The 22,047-nt window shown below is 33.2% G+C and overlaps 1 pseudogene; it reads left to right on the top strand.

Annotated features, from left to right (window-relative positions):
- Positions 1-396: 396 nt before the first annotated feature.
- LOC122052440 lies at positions 397-21,075 on the top strand (annotated as a pseudogene).
- The last annotated feature ends 972 nt before the right edge of the window (positions 21,076-22,047 follow it).

Below are 22,047 nucleotides of genomic sequence, written 5' to 3'. Positions count from 1 at the left end.
AATATTTATAGAAGCTTCTTTGATCATAATGTTATCAATTCTAAGATGTGGGACTAAAGAGAACTATATTTTTTTATATAAAATAACCAGAGAAAATTAATAATGAGAAAAATTCATAATAATATGCTGCAGTTGAGTCTCGAACTCTAAATCACTGATTGTTTCGATTGTAGAATTACTAATAAACATTGGAATTATTTTTAGTGTGAATAGAGAAAAGGATATTAACGTAAATTCATTTTAGGTTTTATCAAAGTTAGTTAGTAAAAGTAGATTTTTAATAAAATAGTAAGATATATGTAATTATTTTTTAAAAATAAATTATAAGATATAAAAGTTATTTAATTGTTTCTTCATTTCAATTATTAGGAATTGTACCTTCCGTCCTCCAACAAAGCCTGAAAATCGCGGCGCCTGCCGGCTCTATAAGCACAGTCCGGACTTCCCGCCATTCCGGGCTTCATCTCCCACTTTTTTCTCGTCTCTCCCCTTCTCGCCCCATCCATCGCCTGCGACGATGCTGTGGGTGGACAAGCACCCCCCGAGGACCCTATACAAGATCGTCTCCCACGAAGACATCGCCCGAAACCTGAAAAAAATGGCGAGTCTCATCTAAAACCCTACCTTTAGTTTTGGTTGGTCTAGGGTTTTGCTGATCTTTTCTGCTATATGTTCGCTGCATTCTGAACGTGCCAGTGCTTATGTTTTTTTCCCCCTCCTTGCGGCGCGTTTGTCTCAGGTTACGGAGCAGGACTGTCCTCATCTTCTATTCTATGGCCCGACTGGTGCTGGTAAAAAAACCCTAATCGTTGCCCTTCTCAAGCAAATGTTTGGCCCTGGGATTGAGAAGGTCTCTATATAGAATTATGGTAATCCTTTTTTGTTCTCTTTTGTGCCTACGGCAGGTGAAGTTGGAGAACAAGACGTGGAAAATTGATGTAAGTTGTTGAAGCTTTGGACTCGGTCTTAGTCCTTTGTTTCTTATGTGTAGTAGCTTCTGGAATTTTTTTTTTCCACTCAGAATTATTCTTTCATGTATCACCTCTGGCCAATGATTTGATCACTTAATCTACTAAAATATTTGTTTTTTTTTTTTTTTGCAATTTAGGCTGGTACTCGAAAAATTGAGTTGGAACTGGCAATGCTCTCTAGTGCTTATCACGTTGAGATGAATCCTAGTGATGCAGGATTTCAGGACAGATATATAGTTCAGGAGTTTATTAAGGAAATGGCAAGAAACAGACCCATAGATTCGAAAGGCAACAGAGGGTTCAAAGGTAGATGTAATTTGGTCTTTGTATATAAGGTGGAGAATGTTGCAAACTATGAGATGATTTTTTTGTCTATTTCTAAACTGTGATACAATGTGAGAGATTACAATATGTTTCTTTTATTGATTTTCTTTTCTAAGTTAATAGGGAATTTTGGACTATTTACAGAATATTGTCAGAGCTATGGAACTTGATTGATGCAATATCTTAAGATTAGACCTTCTGGATCTCAGTTGATTTTACTTGGTTTGTTCTGCTGGGAAGCTTAGATAGCTAGACCTCAGTTGATTCTCTGATCTATCTGTTAAAGTGATCCACAGTCCTTGACTTCCGTAATGTAGACAACATATGGTTGACATTTTCTTTGAATGATAGATTGTGAAGCAAGAGTCATTGAGGTGCAACTATGAAATATATGGCTTGATGCTTCTGCAGTTCTACCTATTATTATAAACTTAAATTAACTAACTTATTCTTCCCCATATAGTAGTTTCTTTTCTGACTTTGTTATGCTGAATTTCTGATGTTTGTTTACCTCAAGAGAAAAAAATTCTTGCTATACATATTAACTATTCTTATGCTGATATGGTAGTCTAACTGGCAGTACTAGTGCTGAATCAAGTTGATAAGCTGTCAAGGGAAGCTCAACATTCTCTTTGAAGAACAATGGAAAAATATAGTGCTTCATGCAGGCTAATTTTATGCTGCAACAGCTCGTCAAAAGTAACTGAGGCTGTTCGATCTCGCTGTCTGAACATTAGAGTCAATGCACCTAGTGAAGAACAGGTTAGTTTTTAAAATGGAATGGACAAATATTGCCAGTATGCTACTCCATATTTTAATGCTAGTCCTCTGCAGATGCCCTTTTGTTCTGACTTCTGGATTTGTTCTGAACAAGTTTGTTGTGTGCTAATCCTCTTATCTTCTTTTTTGTTCTTTATCCTCGAAGCCATTTTTTTTAAAATTGAAATAACTCTACTTCTTTCCTTGAAGTTTTTCTGATAATATGTTTTCCCTCCATGAATACCATTTTCTATATTCGCTACCAATACACCTCCTGGCAACATGAGAAAAAAAGTTGTCCTTTCAGTCCTTTTCTTGAAGGCAGTCAAGCGAGGAAAGAAGCAGTGTTAACCATCTGTAAAAAACTGAAAGGGACCTTCAGCTTGCTTTATCATGATGTTTGACTTGAGCTTAGTTGATCGTGAATGCCAGCATCCTCATTATAGTCCGTCTAGAATCCAATGCATGGATTTCTTGTGAACAAATTTTCAGTTATTCCTTTTAAGTGTTTTTGGTTCTTATCCTTAAAACCAAGTTTTTTATAATTTTGAACCCGACTTCTTTCTTCAAGTTTTTCTGTTACAGTTTACTTTGTATGAATCTTGTAAGCAGAAGTTGATGGGTATGGGCACTTTGTGAACAAATGGGTTACCTGATTTGCTGGAGTCAAACCTCAAGTTTCCACTTGATTTCATTTTCCATCACTTTCCCCAACCAATGTACAGTTTGTTGGCAGCAAGGAATCTTTGTTGATACTTACGTGTTTTTGCATGATTCATTTGTTAACTACCTGAATACCTAAGTAAGCTTGTATATTGTTATGGCATGTGCAAAGTTGATTTCTATAAAATATTTTGTCCCTTTTTCGCTTCTCCCTACCATGGTACCACCTGCTCCATCCTCCCTTTCTTAGGGAGTGTTTGGTAGAGCTTCTACTAAGCGCTTCTTAGATTCTAGCTACATGGAAGCACTTTTTGAGTGTCTGTGAATGACAACTTCTGCTTCAGCTTTGATAACTTTTACTCAAAAGCTAGAAGCACGAATTTGATGCTTTTTCTTGCATATGCTTTTTTGTTTGTAGTCTAAAATTAAAAGTTGACATTTATGTCCTTAATAAATTTATCATTTTACATAATTACCACCATACTTCTACAATATTTATTCCTTAAATAATATTTTATATTTTTATATAATTTATATTTCTAGAATTTTTTGTGTATTTATATAATTTTTTTTTTCAATTTTTTCATTTTTTATTATTTTTATATATTTTTTCATTAAAAAATTAATTTTGTTACAATATTTAAAATATAATAATAATTATATAAACAAATAGTGTATCCAAATTATATTAGATAATTAAAAAAGACTAATTTATATAGTTTAAGGATATTATTGTCATTTAACTAAAAATTAAGCTTGGAAGTAATTATTCATCAAACACTCCAACTTTACCTTGTATTAGCTTTTGACTTCTATTTCCAAATACTCCATACTTTAGCTTCTCACTAACTTCAAAATAATCTCTATAAAAATCACTTTTAAATAAGCAAAAGTTCTCCCAAGTACTCCCTTATTCCTGTTCACCTCCATATCCTTTCTTTCTCCTCCTAATCACCTACTTCCTCCTCCATTTCCTCCTCCTTCCATCTGACTGATTCCAAATTTTTTAAACTCTTCCTCCCCACTTTCTAATCCCTCTCTTCTTTTTCCTCTTCCTCATGCTTATGACATGATCCCTTCTCACCTTAGTGAGGAGGGCTACCAACTATGAAGGCTTTACAGTCATAGTAAGTTGCTTTCTGCGGTGGCAGCAGAGATACAAGTCCATTCTCGTGGTTGATCACCTTTAGGCGTGGATTCCAAATTGTAATGACAAGTGCAGGGATTACGGGGAGAAAGGAAGATCTGATGGATAGACTTAATTGGCAATTTTGACCATCCTTGTTGTCTACTGTGAGATTATTATCGGTATTTTGTTTAATAAGTAATGACATCAAACAACCTGTGGTAACAATGGGTTCATGTTCTACTAATCAATTTAGTTTCCATGTGAAGTTATTTGGTAATGTGGTGGGTTGAGTTGCAGAGTTGGCAGGTTGTCACAAACACTATGATAATGTTGTGTCAGTGGAGTGAAAAAAGACATGGCAACTAAAGGAATGATCCTTTGCAATTATCTTTTCATTGTTTTTCTGGTGATCTGGTGCTATTTCATTGGCACTAGTTTTCATAAAACTCATTAGTTATCATCGTTTATTGCTTTGGAGAATGAGATAGATTACCATCTTGTTGTTTGGCCTTTGATTATCCTACTTCCCCGGTAGCTTAAATATTGATCTTTGGTTTTCCTTATTTTTTTTCTTCACTTAGGCCTTTTTCTAATTAATTTTTTTGTCTTGATGTATATTGATCTTATGTTTGCCTTAACATCTATTGTGCATTGTAATGAATAGACTTAAGAACTATTTATGTAGAAGGATTATTTATTCGTTGTCTTCCACGATTTGAGATACCCATCTACTTGCATGAATAACTAGGATCTTGAACATTGGCATGTGAGACTGTTTCTTGTAGTTTTGTAGATATTAAGTTTTATCTTGAAATGTCTTGGTTATGTTTTCTATTATAGTGGTAATCTCCTAATGTTTTATGATCTTCTAGATATTCTAGTGATTTTCCTTGTTTTTAGAGATTAAAGTATCTTATATCTTATTCAATTAGATTATTAGAGTTTTGGAGTTCATTGGCAAGAAAGAAAATCTACAACTTCTATCTGGATTTGCAGCTTGTATAGCAGCTCAATCAAACCGTAATTTAAGAAGAGCAATATTAACTTTTGAATCGTGTCAAGTACAGCAGTAAGTACATTATAATTAATATAATAATAACATTCGAGCTTGACATGTTTTTGTCTATATATTGTATAGATGTGAGTTTGTAGGATTTTTGTTGAAACTGCATCGTTAACTATGTAATAAATGCATTTATTTTGGAATGCCACTTTATTGGTATAGGTATCCATTCACAACGAACCAGGCCTTGCCACCTTTGGACTGGGAACAATATGTTTCTGAAATAGCATCTGATATAATGAAGGAGCAGAGTCCTAAAAGGTTTGTTTTTAGATTTATATAATCATCTTTATTTTACAACAGTCATTTCATATCTTAATGGACCGAATCAAACAAATAAGACAAACTTTTAAGGTGAACTTTGTTTCTCACTTTTAAGGTGAACTTTGTTTCTCACCTGTGGTTTTCTCAAACTTTATTTCCTAGACATTGCTTATTAGAAAAGTATTTAAACAATGCATCAATTAAAGTCTTGTGCCGTCCAGCTTGATGCAGGTTAGATGTATCATTCTGACCTCACACTGAAACTTGGAATAATATTATAAGGGTGACACCATGCCAGATATGCCATTTCAAGTTGTTGACAACTGGGAAAAGGTGATCAATGGTAAAGCATAAAGGAAGTTCCTGCTAAGACCTTCCTCTCATCAGGAAGGATGAGCAAACACTAGTTTTGAAGACGTGGTGGTGATCGATAAATGCTCCACCATTAAACCATGCTGGCATGGTTGACCTGTGCCAACTTGTACAGAGAGTGGGTATCCAAGAGTAATCTCATGGTTTTTATTTCCAGATAACTATCATCTTTGATCCTTGAGTCTTTGACTGACTTATAAGAGCAAAGGTTGATCAATTTTTCATTTTCCAGATGCCTACGACATATGAAAATTCAATTTTCACATACCTACAAGTAATATATTCTGATAAAGTCTTAGAAGAAGACATGACAGTTCAATACAATCATAGATTTGTTCCAGGATAAGTAATTTCTTATAATAAGTCCTAGATTTATACACATTGGGGGGAAAAGCTCAAGAAGAGAGCAATGCCACATGTTCCTAAGCATCTGCATTAGAGGAGCGATTGATTTGATATTTGATTGAGCAATAGATGAAGAAAAGATAGGTTTAATAAGTAACCACATTAGAGTCTTCCAGTTACCAAAACAATTGGAACCTGTAGCAACATAGGCAGTGAGATCTGATCATGGGCAAAGACTTCTAGACTGGTTCCCTCAAATGGTTCATTCTCATATTTCTCTGCAAGAAAACCTGAAATTGTTGAAATACTTGAACAGCATAGCTGTAAGCCTGAAAAATTAGTAATTGTTCAGTTGGTTGAAATACTGCAATGCTTCTTAATGACTACTAAACATATCCTGACTTCTTTTGTTGAGAATTATGCTTTTATTTATTGTTTATTCTCATTAAGTTGGCTTTTTGTTTTAGTGTTGTTACCCGACATTGCTGTGGAACATTTTCATTATGATTTAGTAATCAGGTGCAGTTTTTTTCTCAATCATTAGTCTATATATATGTATAATTTAGATACCTATGCACATGAGATCAAACATATTGTACATTGAGAACGATAAGTAAGTGTCGGTTATTAGTTGTTACAATCCCACAAAGTTCAGCCATGATCTTTGTGTCTGAACCTGTTAGTCCATGATTTTTTCATCCTTGTTGAGGCTGTTTCGGTGTCCTGTGGTCAGATGTGTCTGTGACACTTGGGTTGCATGCACCTGTCATAAATTTGAGTGTATATTTTCATCATTTTATGAGGAAAGGATCTTGTACATATGTTGATACCATAGTGTTGGCATTAATTCCGAGCTCATTCTTTTCCAATTCTGAATTTTCTAAAAAAGAAAATAATGAAACCTTTTAGCAGTTCCTTATAATTTACAATATCAATATAGGCAACAAGGTTCTGTTTACTTTGTGTAAATTAAATATTATGTCTGGTGTTTATTGTTGTTGAATAGAAATTGAATCTTTCTCAATAATTCATGTTTATTGAGTCTGTCATTTCATTTCAAAATGTTGCCTTGTTATGAAAGTGAACATGGTATAATCTTTGCAAGGGTCATAGAATCTGGAATGTGGTCATAGATTATCCCCATTATTGGTCCTGTTGATGTTGCATCAAAGTCATCTAGATATTAGAATGCTATTTTCTGTACTTTTCTCAAGGAATGCCACAATTCGTTGTAATTGTTCTTCTCTTTATATTTTCTCAATGCCATAGGTTATTTGCAGTTCATGGAAAAATATATGAACTTCTTGTGAACTGCATCCCCCCTTAAATTATTCTAAAGGTGAAAGTTACTATATTGAAGGGGAGCCTTGGAGCAACGGTAAAGTTGTTGCCATGTAACCAAAAGGGCACGAGTTCGAATCCTGGAAACAATCTCTTGCAAAAAGCAGGGTAAGGCTGCGTACAATGGATCCTTCCCCGGGACTCCGCATGGTGGGAGCTTCGTGCACCGGACTGCTCTTTTTGAAAGTTACTATATTATATTATTTTATATTAACTGAACCTAATTTTTTACTTGTATTTATCTTATTTTGATTTTGCAGAAGCTATTGCCAGAGTTATTGAAGAAATTGGACTGAATTAAAGCATGGAGTATGTCATTGGGTTGCATATCATGTGAGTATATTTTATTCACGTAAACTATCATTGCTGTCAAGGGAGCGCATGATGCACCTGGGTCTGATGGTCCCGTGCAGCCGACAATAGGGGGGTGAATTACTTGAAAATACAAAAATGCCCTTCTAAAAAACTTTTGACTTAAGTTAGACAAGCATTTAATTAAATTAGAATGAAATAAAAAGTAAGTACGAGACGACTGGGTTTACTTAGTTTGAAATCAAGATTGCTACTCCAAGACAGCTCACTACTATCTCCTTCTACGAGCGAATCCTCGGAGGCAGAGAAGCCTCGTACATGCGTTGAAGAACAGAAAAGAAAGTACAGTGTGTGGAAGTGAAAGTACAGAAAGTATTGTCAAGTCTTGCACTAAATGAGAAGATCGGAGCTTTATTTATAGTCTAGTGGTTGAAAATAGTTGTTTGCTGATGTGGCGACTTCGGGCGCCTGGACCTAGTCCCGACGCCCCAGCGGTGCATCTCATCTGCTCGCAACAGCTACGCAACGGTCTGAAGATAAAATTTTATCCTCGCCCGGGCTTGTGGACTCGGTTCGGGCGCCTGGAGTGTTGCTGATGTGGACATACGACATCATCCGCAACAACAGCTTGTCGAGGCGCCCCTATGGTGCCGGGGGTCCGGGCCCACTCCGGGTGCTCGGAGTTCAGGCACATGGAGCCTGGACAAGGTCAACTCAGCGTTGCCTTTGTTCGACTTTGGCTTTGGTTCCTTAGGTGATTCTCCGGTCATCCAGAGTTGAGCTCACCCTAACCAACCTTGACCTTGTCCTCGAGCAGTCTTCCACTTCGGCTTCTCGTCCCTTAGAAGCGCCGTGTGCGTCTTTCTTGCTCCACCGGTGTATTCTTCCACAACTTCTCGTCCCTCGAATGCACCGAGCTTGTCAACTCGATCCCGTGTCATCCTTCTCGTCTGTCGCGTCTTCCGCTCGACTTTTTGTGATCCTAAGCTCTTACACACTTAGACACAAGGATCAAAATACAATAGGACCTAGCTTGATTTGGTTGATCACATCAAAACCAACTTGGGGTACTTACAGGTCCCACCTTGCTAGTATTTTTGTGCTTGTTCTCAAGTGGCGTGGGGCTAAAGCAATTGCTTATTCTTGTTTGGGGTGTTGTGAGAGCATGTGCCTTTCTAGATTCTAGGCATTTTGCATCAGGTTGAGTTTTCTTATGGATAAGGATGATTCCTTTGACATATCTACTTGTATATTGATATATAGATTTTCATTACTAAGCAACTAAAGGTTTGTCTCTTCATTTTCTCCAGTTGGTTATTTGATCGATATCTGGTTTGATTCTCTTAAGTTTCACCAATGATCACCTATCCAAAAGGCTTAAGCTTCCGGGAAAGAGCCAAATTGAAATTGTTATTACCTCTCCTACTCTTTGTGAGACCGGAAGAAAGATTAGTATAACAGGAGCTTGAGATAAGAACCAGATGACTAGATGGAGGAAGGAGAACCAAAGGGTGCAACAATTTGATGGAAACATCATTCCCTGATATCACTTTATAACTTTTATCCATTTACAGGCTTTGAACCAAGAAGATAGAACCAATAAAATTCCAAAAGAAACATGAAACTTGTAGGAATTCTCACTAATCTGGCACATCCTATCCTCTACACATTAACAAAAAAAAAAAAACACTAAAAGTTTGCATTTATATCTTGACAATATTTACGTCTTTAAAGTGTTTTTACATCTTTTACAACCTGTCTAAATTTGGAAATTGATTTATCAACTTTTTATTCTCAATCACCAACCCAAAATGTTTCAGCCAATGTTAATAGTAATTTACTCATATAAGCCTAAAAATCCCCTTTATAGCACATAACTTCCACATGAAATTAATATAGTGTGTCAAAATTTCCAACTTATTACCTTGAATCATCTTTAATGGATCATGGATGCCATGCGAGGCATAGTAATGGTGTCACTATAACACAGTCCTCTTTGAAGCATCTCATCATTCCAAAATTGTCACAAGCCACCAAAAAAAACTTATGATTGATTAGTTTTATCCAACTGTTATGATACTAAAATATGTCTTTGATGTATAGTCTCTATTTATTCTTTACTTGGAGAGAAAGAAAAGAAGAAATCAAAAATAGGAGAGGGATTAGGAGTAGGAGTAGGAGTAGGAGTAATGACTTAGAAAATCCTGTTTACTTGGATAAGAAATTTAAGAAAGTTGGAGGGATTAACACCTTAATCTTTATTCTCAATTCAATTACTAGGAAAAAGTGATGGCAGAGGAGTGATTTAAAACTGAAGTTACCAACTTGGTTATTTTTCTTATAACACATGATTAGCACAGCCGGCCAAGGCTTGGTTGTTGTTGTAATACATGATTAGCACCATAACTAAAATGTTTTCTGAATCACTTACATGTTTTTTCTTCTCTATTTTCTTCACAAGTAACCAATGCAAAAGTTTAAGATTCTCATTCTCTCTTTTTTTTCCCTAGTAAACAAGTGGATAAAAATATTCTTCCTCTCTATCTCTCTTTATATCTATCTTTTTTAATTTCTTTCTTCCCATGTAAATTGGATAATAATGTGAATTCAATTTTATGGCAACCCCTTTCTACAGTACTACTATTCAGTGGCAAATCCCCCTCTATATTGTCTGGTGTTATATTTTCTTTATCTTCTGATGACTAACCATGTTTTGTTTTGTTTTTTGATGTTTTTGCATCTTTTTGTAGTCCAAATTTATGTCAATGTTTATATGTAGGAACACAGGATGAGACTTGGACAAAAGGCCATATTCCACATAGAAGGTATTTCATCTAAAATTTTTGTACATGCTACCTCATAGGCTTAGCCAAAAATGGGAATAATTTTTAAGTTTTTTGAAAAGGTGACAAATTGATCAAGGAGTTACTTAGCAGAAAACTAATTTTACGCCAGTGATGCTTAATCTATGGGTGCATTACATATTTTGTACTGTAGATAGTTGCCATGTATGTTATTTCTTGGGCGCAATGGAATCACAGACTCAAGTGCCCTTAAGTGTAAGACTCATTCTTGTTTTATCAGGTACACTGTTATTTGCACATGGAGAATTTAGAGTTTGGTTATGAACAACTTAATGTTGATACACTCAATACCCTAGCCATTTGATGGGCTAATCCATACTTTACTGTGTACCTAACAAACTAACAGGTGTTGATGAGCAACTACTTGGTGATATTTAATCGTTTAATTGAAGTTTCCAAATGTATGCTTGTTCGTATACACTTCATTGTATTGGCAGAATAATGTGCTAGTGATGCTATCAACAGTTGAGCAAATTGATAAGAGAAATACCAGTGTGCTTTAAATCACCTTGAGGATTCCCTAATTCAAAGGATTACCATCATAGATGGATAGTCTCATATTCTTTTGAAGGTCACTATTTGATGCGAGATTATTTTGGAGGGGGCAACACATTTGTAAAAGAGTAAGGCAACAGCCCTTGAGAACAGAGACAGAGAAGATGCGGTGAGGATTTTGCTCAAGGTCGGAAAGGAAGAGAGCTGCAACGACAATAGAAATCAGGGAGTGCAAGGGAAATGGCAAGGTCAGTGAACAGGATGGAAGAAGTAAAAAGATCGATGGTGGTACTTGAGGTCGTTGGGGAAATGGATATGAGAGAACTCATGAACGTGATACCACAGCCACCAAAGTTCTCTTCCATGGGTGTGTTTTTAGATTCGTAGATTCTGTTGTCCTTCAATTCTCCTATTGCCTCCATCAAATTAAACAAGGGGGGAGGGCCTTAAACTTGAATTGCATCAAAATTCTCTGTACTCTTAGTTAAATTTCAAGCACATCACTTGTCCATTTGAATTATGGGTGTCTCAAACGAGTCTTCTCACACCAATAGCTATTGGAAGCATGGTTTTAAATACCGAACCGTTCCGCCCGAAACTCACGGCTTTTACCGTTCCGACAAGGGACCGGCACCGGCACGCGACCGAGACAGCACGCGACCGACACAGCACGAGGGCGTGAAGTTCGGATCGTCATCGCATGCGTCTTCGCGTGCGTCCAGTTGCGGCACAGTGGGCGACAAGAGGAATCGATTGGATTCCTTCTGTCGATCACGAGATCACGGAAAAAACTTATATAAACGACGAAAACTTACCTGGAAGCATCAGCGACGGAGATTGGGTCGAGGCGGCGAGGCAACGAGGCAGCGAGGCGGCAAGGAGGCGAGGCGGCGAGGCGGCGAGGAGGCGACGCGGCGAGGCAGTGAGGCGGCGATCACATATCTTCGGCAGGTAACAAAGTAAATTGTCAATTTATAAGTAGAGAAGCTCTGAATCGCGAGTAGAGCAGAGGAGGAGGAGGAGGAGGAGGAGGAGGAGGAGGAGGATGGCGGCGGAATCGCGATGATCGCGACTTCGCAGAGGAGGAATAGGAATAGGGTTTCGTTTAATAAAAATTTTAATATAACGGTTTTAATTAAAACCGTTATATTAAAATAAAAGATTTATTTATATGTTATAATTATTATAACAATGTTATAATAGTGTTATAAAGGAATAGAGTTTCGTTTATAACTTATAACTGTTATAATTATTATAACAGTGTTATATTAAATTTCTAAAAAAAATTTTATATATATATATATAATTTCTAATTTCTATTTTCTAATTAATTATGATATAAACGATAATTATATATATAAATTAATATTAATTAAATAAATTGTCAATTAACTAATATAATTATAAGATATAAATTTATTTTATTAATAATAAAAGTATTTAGATTTTAAATTCATATTTGTAATTGATTAAAAATCAAAATAAATTATATACATATGTAATAAATTATTTAAAATATGTATAATTTCTAATTAATTATTATATAAATTATAATTAACTAATATAATTATGACATATAAATTCATATTATTATTATTATTTATTATTAAAACTATAAAAAATAAAAAAAATTTAATTAAAAACTTTGAATTTATAATTTATTAAAAAAATTAAATATTAAATTAATTTTATAAATAAAATAGTTTAAAATTTTAAAATAATTTAAAAATCTATAAATAGTTTAAATTTTTTATAAATGATTAAAAATTAAAATAAATTTGAATCTTTTAAATAAATTTAATTTTTCTGTAATATAAATTATAGTATTTAAATAATTTAATTATTTAATATAAAACTTATATAAAATCTATAAATAGTTTAAAAATTTTATAAATGATTAAAAATTAAAATAAATTTGAATCTGTTAAATAAATTTAATTTTTCTGTAATATAAATTATAGTATTTAAATCATTTAATTATTTAATATAAAACTTATATAGAATATTTATAAACAGAATTATATAAAGTAGATTATAACTTAAATAGATGACCAATTTCCTTGTTGGAGTTTTAAAAAATTAACTTAATTTTAACTATTTTTCAGTATCGAAGTTTATATCCTTTTTATTAATTTTTAATTTTCTAATTAATTCCTTAATATTAATAGTTTAAAATTTTAAAATAATTTAAAAATCTATAAATAGTTTAAAAATTTTATAAATGATTAAAAATTAAAATAAATTTGAATCTTTTAAATAAATTTAATTTTTCTGTAATATAAATTATAGTATTTAAATAATTTAATTATTTAATATAAAACTTATATAAAATCTATAAATAGTTTAAAAATTTTATAAATGATTAAAAATTAAAATAAATTTGAATCTGTTAAATAAATTTAATTTTTCTGTAATATAAATTATAGTATTTAAATCATTTAATTATTTAATATAAAACTTATATAGAATATTTATAAACAGAATTATATAAAGTAGATTATAACTTAAATAGATGACCAATTTCCTTGTTGGAGTTTTAAAAAATTAACTTAATTTTAGCTATTTTTCAGTATCGAAGTTTATATCCTTTTTATTAATTTTTAATTTTCTAATTAATTCCTTAATATTATCTTAAGTAAATTAACTTAAATTAATCAAATATTAATAATTTGATCATTAATGATCTAAAATTTATTTAGGCCTCACTTGCATTTTATTTTTACTTATTTTATACATATTTTTAGTCTTTTTTTTTGTTAATTTTTCATATTTTTTTATTAAACTGTAATGTATTTTTTCTAAATAAATGATCATGAATTAGTATATTTTTATAAATAAATAAATAATTAAGTGAACTAATAATTAATTTATATAATTATATCTAAATTAATATTTTAAAATTATTTTTTAAAAATACAAATAAAATCTATCAAAAAATCTATTAAAATTTATCTATTAATTATTTAATATCTACATAATTTATTACCTGTATAATTAAATAATTTAATTTGTGATATCCTAGAAAATTTTATGAGGAAAATAAATTGATTATGAATTGAATAAGTAATTTAAAATTTTTATTTATTAACTAATTTATAGTAAATTTTATCTATTAATTATTCTCTATATATATCAAAATTAATTATTTCATGTTTACTTAAATAATTTAATTTGTGATATATTAAAAAAATTTATAAGAAAAATTGTTAAATTGTTTATTAATTGATAAAATAATTTAAATTATTTATTTATTAATCATATTTTTAAAAATATATAATTTTAGATGTTTTGAATAAATTTAGTTTTAAAATAATATATAAATATATAAATAGTAATTTTTATTATATATGGTACAAAATATATAAACGCTAACTATATAGATATATATTATATAAATTAATTGATAATTAATTAAATTGATAAATAATAATATAATTATCATATTTATTAATTAAAATTTTAATTTTATTAATTTTTATAGTTATGAATATTTACATTTTTATAACGCATAGGTAATGGCACCAAAACAACAATCTTATGATCCAGCTTGGAGACATGCACGTCGATTAGAAAATCGATTTCATTGGCAATGTCTGCATTGCGATATGATTGGACGTGGTGGTGGGATCACACGCCTAAAACAACATCTTGCTGGTGGATATCCAGATGTCTCTAGATGCCCAAAAGTGCCTCAAGAAATTCGTCGTGCAATGAAAGATGAACTTGATGGCAAAAAAGAATTAAAGCATAAACAACAACAACAACGTGAAATGCTTGATAGGCGAAGCTCTCAAGCACCAGTCTATGATGAATTTGAAGGTCATGGTGAAGATCCAAATGATGAAGAATTTTTAGCAGCTCTTAGTGCCTCTCGAACTCAATATGAATATGAGCGACATATGCAACATAGTAGTATTGGTGCTAGTGGAAGTGGCTCAGCTGGTGCTAGTGGAAGTGGCTCAACTACTGCAGCAACATTGGGGAGGAGTGAAAGTGTTCGTGTTACTTCAACACAAGGTGGTATCGGTCGTTTCTTTCCTTCTATGGGACGAAGGCGTGCAGTTGATATTGCTGATATTGATCCACTAGCATTCCCGGACCAAGCTAGCAAACAGACTAGGATTGATGATGCTTATACAAGGGAGAAGAAGAAATCAATAGGTCAAAGTATTGCTAAATTTTTTCATTTTAATCGAATTCCTCCCAATGCAGCAAATAACACATACTACCGCAGCATGATATCCAACATTCAAAAATCTGGACCTGGTATTCAACCTCCGACTGCATATGAAATTGCTGGTCCGTATTTAGATGAACAAGTGGAGGAAATCAAAACTTGGATCCTATCATGCAAGAAGCAATGGAGCTTATATGGGGTTACATTAATGTGTGATGGTTGGACAGGACCTACACGGATGAGCATTATTAATTTTCTGCTATACTGCAATAGAAAGGTGATTTTTCATAAATCTGTTGATGCAACTGCAGATTATCATGATGCATCTTATATATATCATTTGATGGATAACGTAGTTCAAGAGATAGGTGCAGAACATATAGTGCAGGTAATTACAGACAATGGTGCCAACTTCAAGAGGGCTGGAGAATTACTGGAGCAAAAATATCAAACGTTATTTTGGACACCATGCGCAGCACACTGTTGATTTGATGATGGCAGATATTGGTAAACTCGATATAGTAAAGAAGGTAGTGAAAAAAGGTCAATCGTTAACAAAATTCCTTTATAATCATCATTGGGTTCACGGATTAATGAGGAAATTTATTAATGGGGAGATTCTACGACCAGGAGCAACTAGGTTTGCAACTCACTTTCTCCTATTAAAATCATTATTTCAGAAAAAAGTCGGATTGAAAGCCATGTTCACTTCTGAAGATTGGGAAACCTCTCGATACTCTAGTTCTACTGAAGGAAGGGAGGTACAAAAAATTATTATATCTGCTAGATTTTGGGACTATATTTCAGATATTCTTATAGCAGTGGAACCCTTGTACGTTGTTCTACGAAAAGTTGATATGGACAAGAAGCCACAAATGGGCAACGTCTACCGTCTAATTCACGAAGCAAAAGAGGAAATTAAGAGACGTCTACAATCTCCAACTAAGTATCAATATTATATTGATATAATCACTACAAGGTGGGACAACCAAATGGGAAAACATATTCATTTAGCAGGTGCGTATTTTTTATGATAAAGAATTAAGAATTTTTAATATTACTATTAATAATTATATATATGCTTAATTATTTTAGGTTATTATCTCAATCCGTCATATCAATATCGTTATAATCTTGCCACAAATGAAGATCTATTAGTAGCCCTCAGAAATGTAATATCAAGACTCCAAAAAAATAGAGAATTAGCTACTGAGGCTATTAATGAAAGTCGATTATTTCGAGAAGCATATGGTTCTTTTAGCGATTCTTTTGCAGTGTCATGCAGATATAAAATGGATGCAGGTAAATATAGAAAAAATTATTACTAATTTTTGTCAATAAATATAAATACTATTTTAACTTTATTCTTATTTATCTTACAATTGAGTGGTGGTTACAATATGGAGGATCAGCCCCAAATTTAAAAAAGATTGCAAGACAAATTCTCTCACAAACAACGTCTTCAAGTGGTCACGAAAGAAATTGGTCAACTTTCTCCCTCATTCATACAAAAGTACGCAATCGTCTTTCTTATCGTCGCTTGGAGAAGATGGTCTACGTTCATTATAATATGCGTCTTCAACTAAGAGCGATTACGGAAGAACAAGAACTGGAAAAACAAGAATCTAGTGATGTAGACCCATTTGATATTGGATTTGTCCAAACCGAGGATGATCCAATGATGGATTGGTGGAGTGCCGTGGAGGCTGAGAATCCCTTACTTGATGAAACTGGAGATCCACCACGACCATCTCAATTTCTTACTCAAGAGATTGAAAAAATACAAGCTAGAGGAGATGTCAGTGAAGAATATAATGATGAGGCTTTTGACCAAGAATTTCGATTTTCGGATCACGACCAAGACGTTCTCAATCATCTCAACCTCAAAGTCAACCAAAGTCCGCAGATAAAGACAAAGGTAAAACTCCTGCAATTTTTACTCAAGAGAAAAGAAAAGTCAAAACTCCTGCTTTTAAAGAAAGTGGCCCATTGAGAATTAGTGAAAATCCACTCAATGCAATTGATGAGCAAGAGCATGATGATAGTGATGAAACATCATCACCTTCTGACACTATAGTCCGACGAGAAGTTCGAAATGATGATAGTGATGTCAATAGCAGTGCAAGTACTAATGGAAGCGATGGCAGTGGTGATGCATCTGGTGGCTGTGGCACTTATGTTCCTCCTACTTCGGCACCGGAGCCTTGGACATGTGAAAAAGATTACACACATGCAACCCAAGATAAAGATCATAGAGGTAGAATTATTAAATCTCAGTATCAACGTCGATCTAAGGGTGACAAACAAAAGAAAGCTCATGATTATCATGATATGCGAGAGAGTTTAGCTGAGATTGATTCTGATCGAAGTTCATCGTACTCTCAACCTTCTTATTATAGTTCTGATGCATCATATGGCGATCCATCATATCAGAGCTCAGGGACGTATGCTTATCCTTATCCTGTGCCTGTACCTGTACCAGTTCCAATTCCAGTGGTGCCAGTTCAAATTCAACTTTCAGTGGTCAATCGAGACATGCTGATGGACATGTGGAGAAATCAATATCAATATTGCATGTCATGGGATGATTATTTAATCTGGGCATTGAAAAACTATGGAGTTGATTTAACCAGAATGTTGCAAGAACCAATGCTTCAATCTGATTCACGTCATTCCTTTTGGTATTAGTAAGGTATTGTATTATGATGTATCAATTTTAATTTGAGTTGTTCATATATCAATTTTCTTAAAAGAAAAATATATTTATTTGTTTTGCCTTACATTTATATTTAAAATTAAAAACTACCGAAACTGTATCGGCACGGCACGATACGATACCGAAACTGTATCGTTCCGGTCTGGGACCGAAACTCCGGCACGGCTCGAAATTTTAAACCATGATTGGAAGTATTTCTCATCTTAATAGCACTTCAACTTTTTATTCAAATAAAGGCTTCCTTCCTTTTTCATCTTCTGTCCATCAAAGAATAAGAACTTTCATTTCCATCGGGCTATATAATCCAAGAAATGAAATCTCGAGCGTGCCATCTGAAATGGACGGTTTTTACTTCTGACACGGGATACACGTGCAACAATTTCACATGCACCATCGTGTGCATCACGGGCATCCAACATAAGAAAGGAAGAAGGAATCAATTTGTGGATGAAGACAGATTAGCTCGGCGAGGTAGCGGCAAAGCGAGAACAAGGTAGCGAGGCGGAAAAAAATCGTGCGGAATGGGAGGCAGTGACAGAATTGCGAGGGAGATGAAAAGTTAGGACTTATTAAAAGTTGTAATTAAAACCATTATATTATATATAATTTCTAATTAATTAATATAATTATAATATATAATTTTATATTTTTATTAAATATATAAAAAAATTAAACTAAAAAGATAGATAATTTATATAATATATAGTTATATAATTTAAAATAATTTTAAAAACAAACTTTAAATTATTTTTATAAATTTAAAATAGATTAAAATTTTATAAATATTTAAAATAATTTTTAAAAAAGTATAAATAATTCTAAAAAATTAATTGTTAAAATAATTTTAAAAATATATAAAATTTTTTAAATAAATTTGATAGTAGAATTCAATATAAGCTATATATATATATAATATATATTATTTAGAATATTTATAAACTATAATTATATAATCATATATTATATAAATTAATTAATTAATAATTTATATAATTATTATATATAAATTATGATTTTTGTGTTAATTTATATAATTATTATAGATAATAACCCTTTTTTTTTTATCTTAGAATCAATTTGAGATTTGAAATCATGAATATTAACATACTTAGATATCTATTTTTAGATTCTTGATTCTTAAGCATATGAAACACTTTTTTTATTGATATGAATGTTTAATTTTTCCGTCTAGGAAATACTTTATATTATCTATCCTTTATTTCAGAAGTTTTGAAAAAGGTATGCTATCAAGTTACATAAAATTAATACAACAACAATCAAATTTTACTAGATAAATGTATAATAAACATATTTTATATATATATATATATATATATATATAAAAGTATTGAAACCGTGTATCGACATGGCACGATATGGTACCGAAACCATATCATTTCGATATGGGACTGAAAACTTGGCAGGTCGTGATTTTTAGACCTTGGTATAATCTCTCTCCTGCATGGCTGTTTAGATAACTTGATTTTGCCAATCTGACATCTTAGTTTAGGTGTACATGGTGAATTGCAGAATAATGAAGCAAATTGCAAACTTATACAAGTGAGCTACTATAGCAACTTTAGTTAAGCATTTTGGCCAGTTGGGTCTCTCGAAATACTGAGTCACTTGTCACCTTTGCGTGGCGTGACAATTAATCTCCATCTTTTCATTCTGCCTAAGGTTAAATCTACCAAAGTTCATCTTCTCTTAGAGTCATGCATCATTATATGTGATCATAAAGCAATGTGTTTAACATTTTGATGAATGAGACTATCTATTCAAACAATTGTCAATTAAAGGTTCCATTAGGCTGCATTTTTTTTGATAATCTAGGTGTCCGTTCTTCGCCCAACTAATCCTTGAGGTAGATGTCATTCCTCCTTGGTTTGCTTACCAAGTAAGTTCGGAATATAGTTTATGAACACTCAAAAGTCAACCTCCATCATATTCGTCCCATTTGAAATTTGAATTCTAATCCTCTTATTGCTCCTTTAGTGCTTTATCGCTGCCTCACGCTCATGGGGGCACTCCATTAGGATGCATTTGAAATAATATTCTCAATGATTTATTAGGTCATTGCGTATCATGTACTCTAGCATACCATTAAACATGGTTTTAAATCTCATTTTATGCTAATCAATAACAAAGAAAACTTGTTTTGCATGTATCACCTGATACCATGTGTTGTTTGTATGGGTGATACATGACTATAAGGCAAACATGGATGATGGAGCTCAAGATGAGGGTTTCATGATGAAATGCCAAAACAGACTGCATGCAGAGACTTTGCATGATGTTTCTGGTGTAGCAAACAAGTTCAATTGCCCCTGGATATCATTGTGGAGGTGATTAAGCATTGAAAGTTATGAATTGCTGATCATTGATCATCTAAATGACAAGAAGTTTTAGCAGATACTAAGTAATGGGGTAATTTATATATACCTATAGGGTGCATTCGGTTTGGCTGTCATGTTGAGTGTTGTCATGACTTGACTTGGAATGATATGGTTCCATGTTAATAATGAAATTGGTACTGTAATTGAAATTTTTACTGACTTCAAAAATAAAATGAAGTTACTAGAATAATCATTTTTGTTGAATTTAAACCCTTAATCATTAGGTTAGCACAGATCTGCTAAAGAGATATTCAAATAACATCTTTTGATGAGCTGATCTGGTGAGCTGCCCATTATTAGAATAGATATTTGGAAAACTACTATTTTCTGGTTACCTAGTGAGTTGCTTATTTCTGTTAGTTAACTATGTACCCTAGTTTTACTATGAATCATTAACGTTCTGCATCGTCATTTTATATACTCTGCTTACATGTTATGGTTTTGGAATTGCAGTAGATGTTTCTCTAATATATAAACTTCTTTATTGTCTTCATTAGTACATGTCAATTTTGTAATTGTGAACAGTGAAATCTTAGAAAGCCTATACGAAGAAACAGCTAATGCGTTCTTTCTGCACTTTTGATCAGCCTTTGTTGCAAAGTTCATGAGCATATACAAGTCATTCCTGATTGCAGCATTTGGGTGAACAAACTCAAGCAAGCAATACCTCTATACTCTCTGACTGGAAACCTTCGAGCCATTGCAGCTCCAGCCCTATGGTGTTTCTTGCAAAACTGATAGACGGGCAGTTATTGTTTATTTTAAACGCATTTCTTTGCTCTTTCATGTCTAGTTCAAGGTGTGTTAAGAGAAATCCTCTGTTCCGCCAAGAACCTAATGTGTAGAACCGTATTAAATGTTTTCGGGCTACTTTGTGACAAAGTACGCATTTCACATTGAAAATTTTCAATTTTTTGTTACAAGTACAAAGTTTGATTGATCTTATCCATGCTTTACATGTAGCCACATGGTTGTTTGATAGTTGATATGAACAATCATCAGTATGAATGGATAAAACATTTTTATCATCCAAAACATTTAAATACCCATTTATTCAGATTTAAATGAATTCAAGAAACTGTAATTCTTTATGGCACAAAATGTCTTTCCTCATTTTCCCAGAATGATTCATCTCAACATCACAAAACGAGGCTACTAAGTTGGGATATCATGTAGTTAGAGGGCGATAAATTTGTTACAATGGAGTAGAGATCAAATTCTAACATATACATGCTTTCGGAGAAAATTTTTTACCCTTAGCCACTTGATGACCGGTTATAAGTTGATCATGCAATTTATCTCCTTTCACACAATTTGAGGACGGGTTGTGAGAGATGCCTTCATCTGAGAATGGATTGTGAAAGACGCCTGGGGGAGCGTAATGCTATAATAAGTTGGGATATCATCACATCTCCAAAGCGTGTTGTATGTTGGGCATTCAAAATGTTTTGTTAGTTTAACCAAGTGGACCAAATGGGCAAGATGTCAAGATGAGCGAGTTAGGCTGGATGACCCAATCAATTTTGGTCACCGATAAAGTATGAAGAATATAGGCTTTTCATTGAGTTTTCACGCTACATTCAACCTACTTCTACATGCATGATTCATGATATCTTGATTTAATGCTTCTTTATAATGATTTTCTATTCCTAGATACTACTTTCGTATAATTTTGATGACAGGGGTGAACGATGGAGTGAAATGGGGTGTTAAAGACTAAGAGAAGAAGCTCTCGCAACTGACACGAGTAGCTCGTGCCCAACGGCGATCGAACGGTGGCCAGTGCCCAGCGGCACGGGTTGTGCTAGACTCAGTCTCCTCGCCACTGTCGCCTGTGCCCAGTGGCATGGGTCGTT

This window comes from Zingiber officinale, chromosome 3A (assembly GCF_018446385.1).
Source record: "Zingiber officinale cultivar Zhangliang chromosome 3A, Zo_v1.1, whole genome shotgun sequence".
In the NCBI taxonomy this organism is placed as follows: Eukaryota; Viridiplantae; Streptophyta; class Magnoliopsida; order Zingiberales; family Zingiberaceae; genus Zingiber; species Zingiber officinale.
Note: the sequence above shows the minus strand (reverse complement) of the source record. Positions and strands in the feature narration are given on the sequence as shown.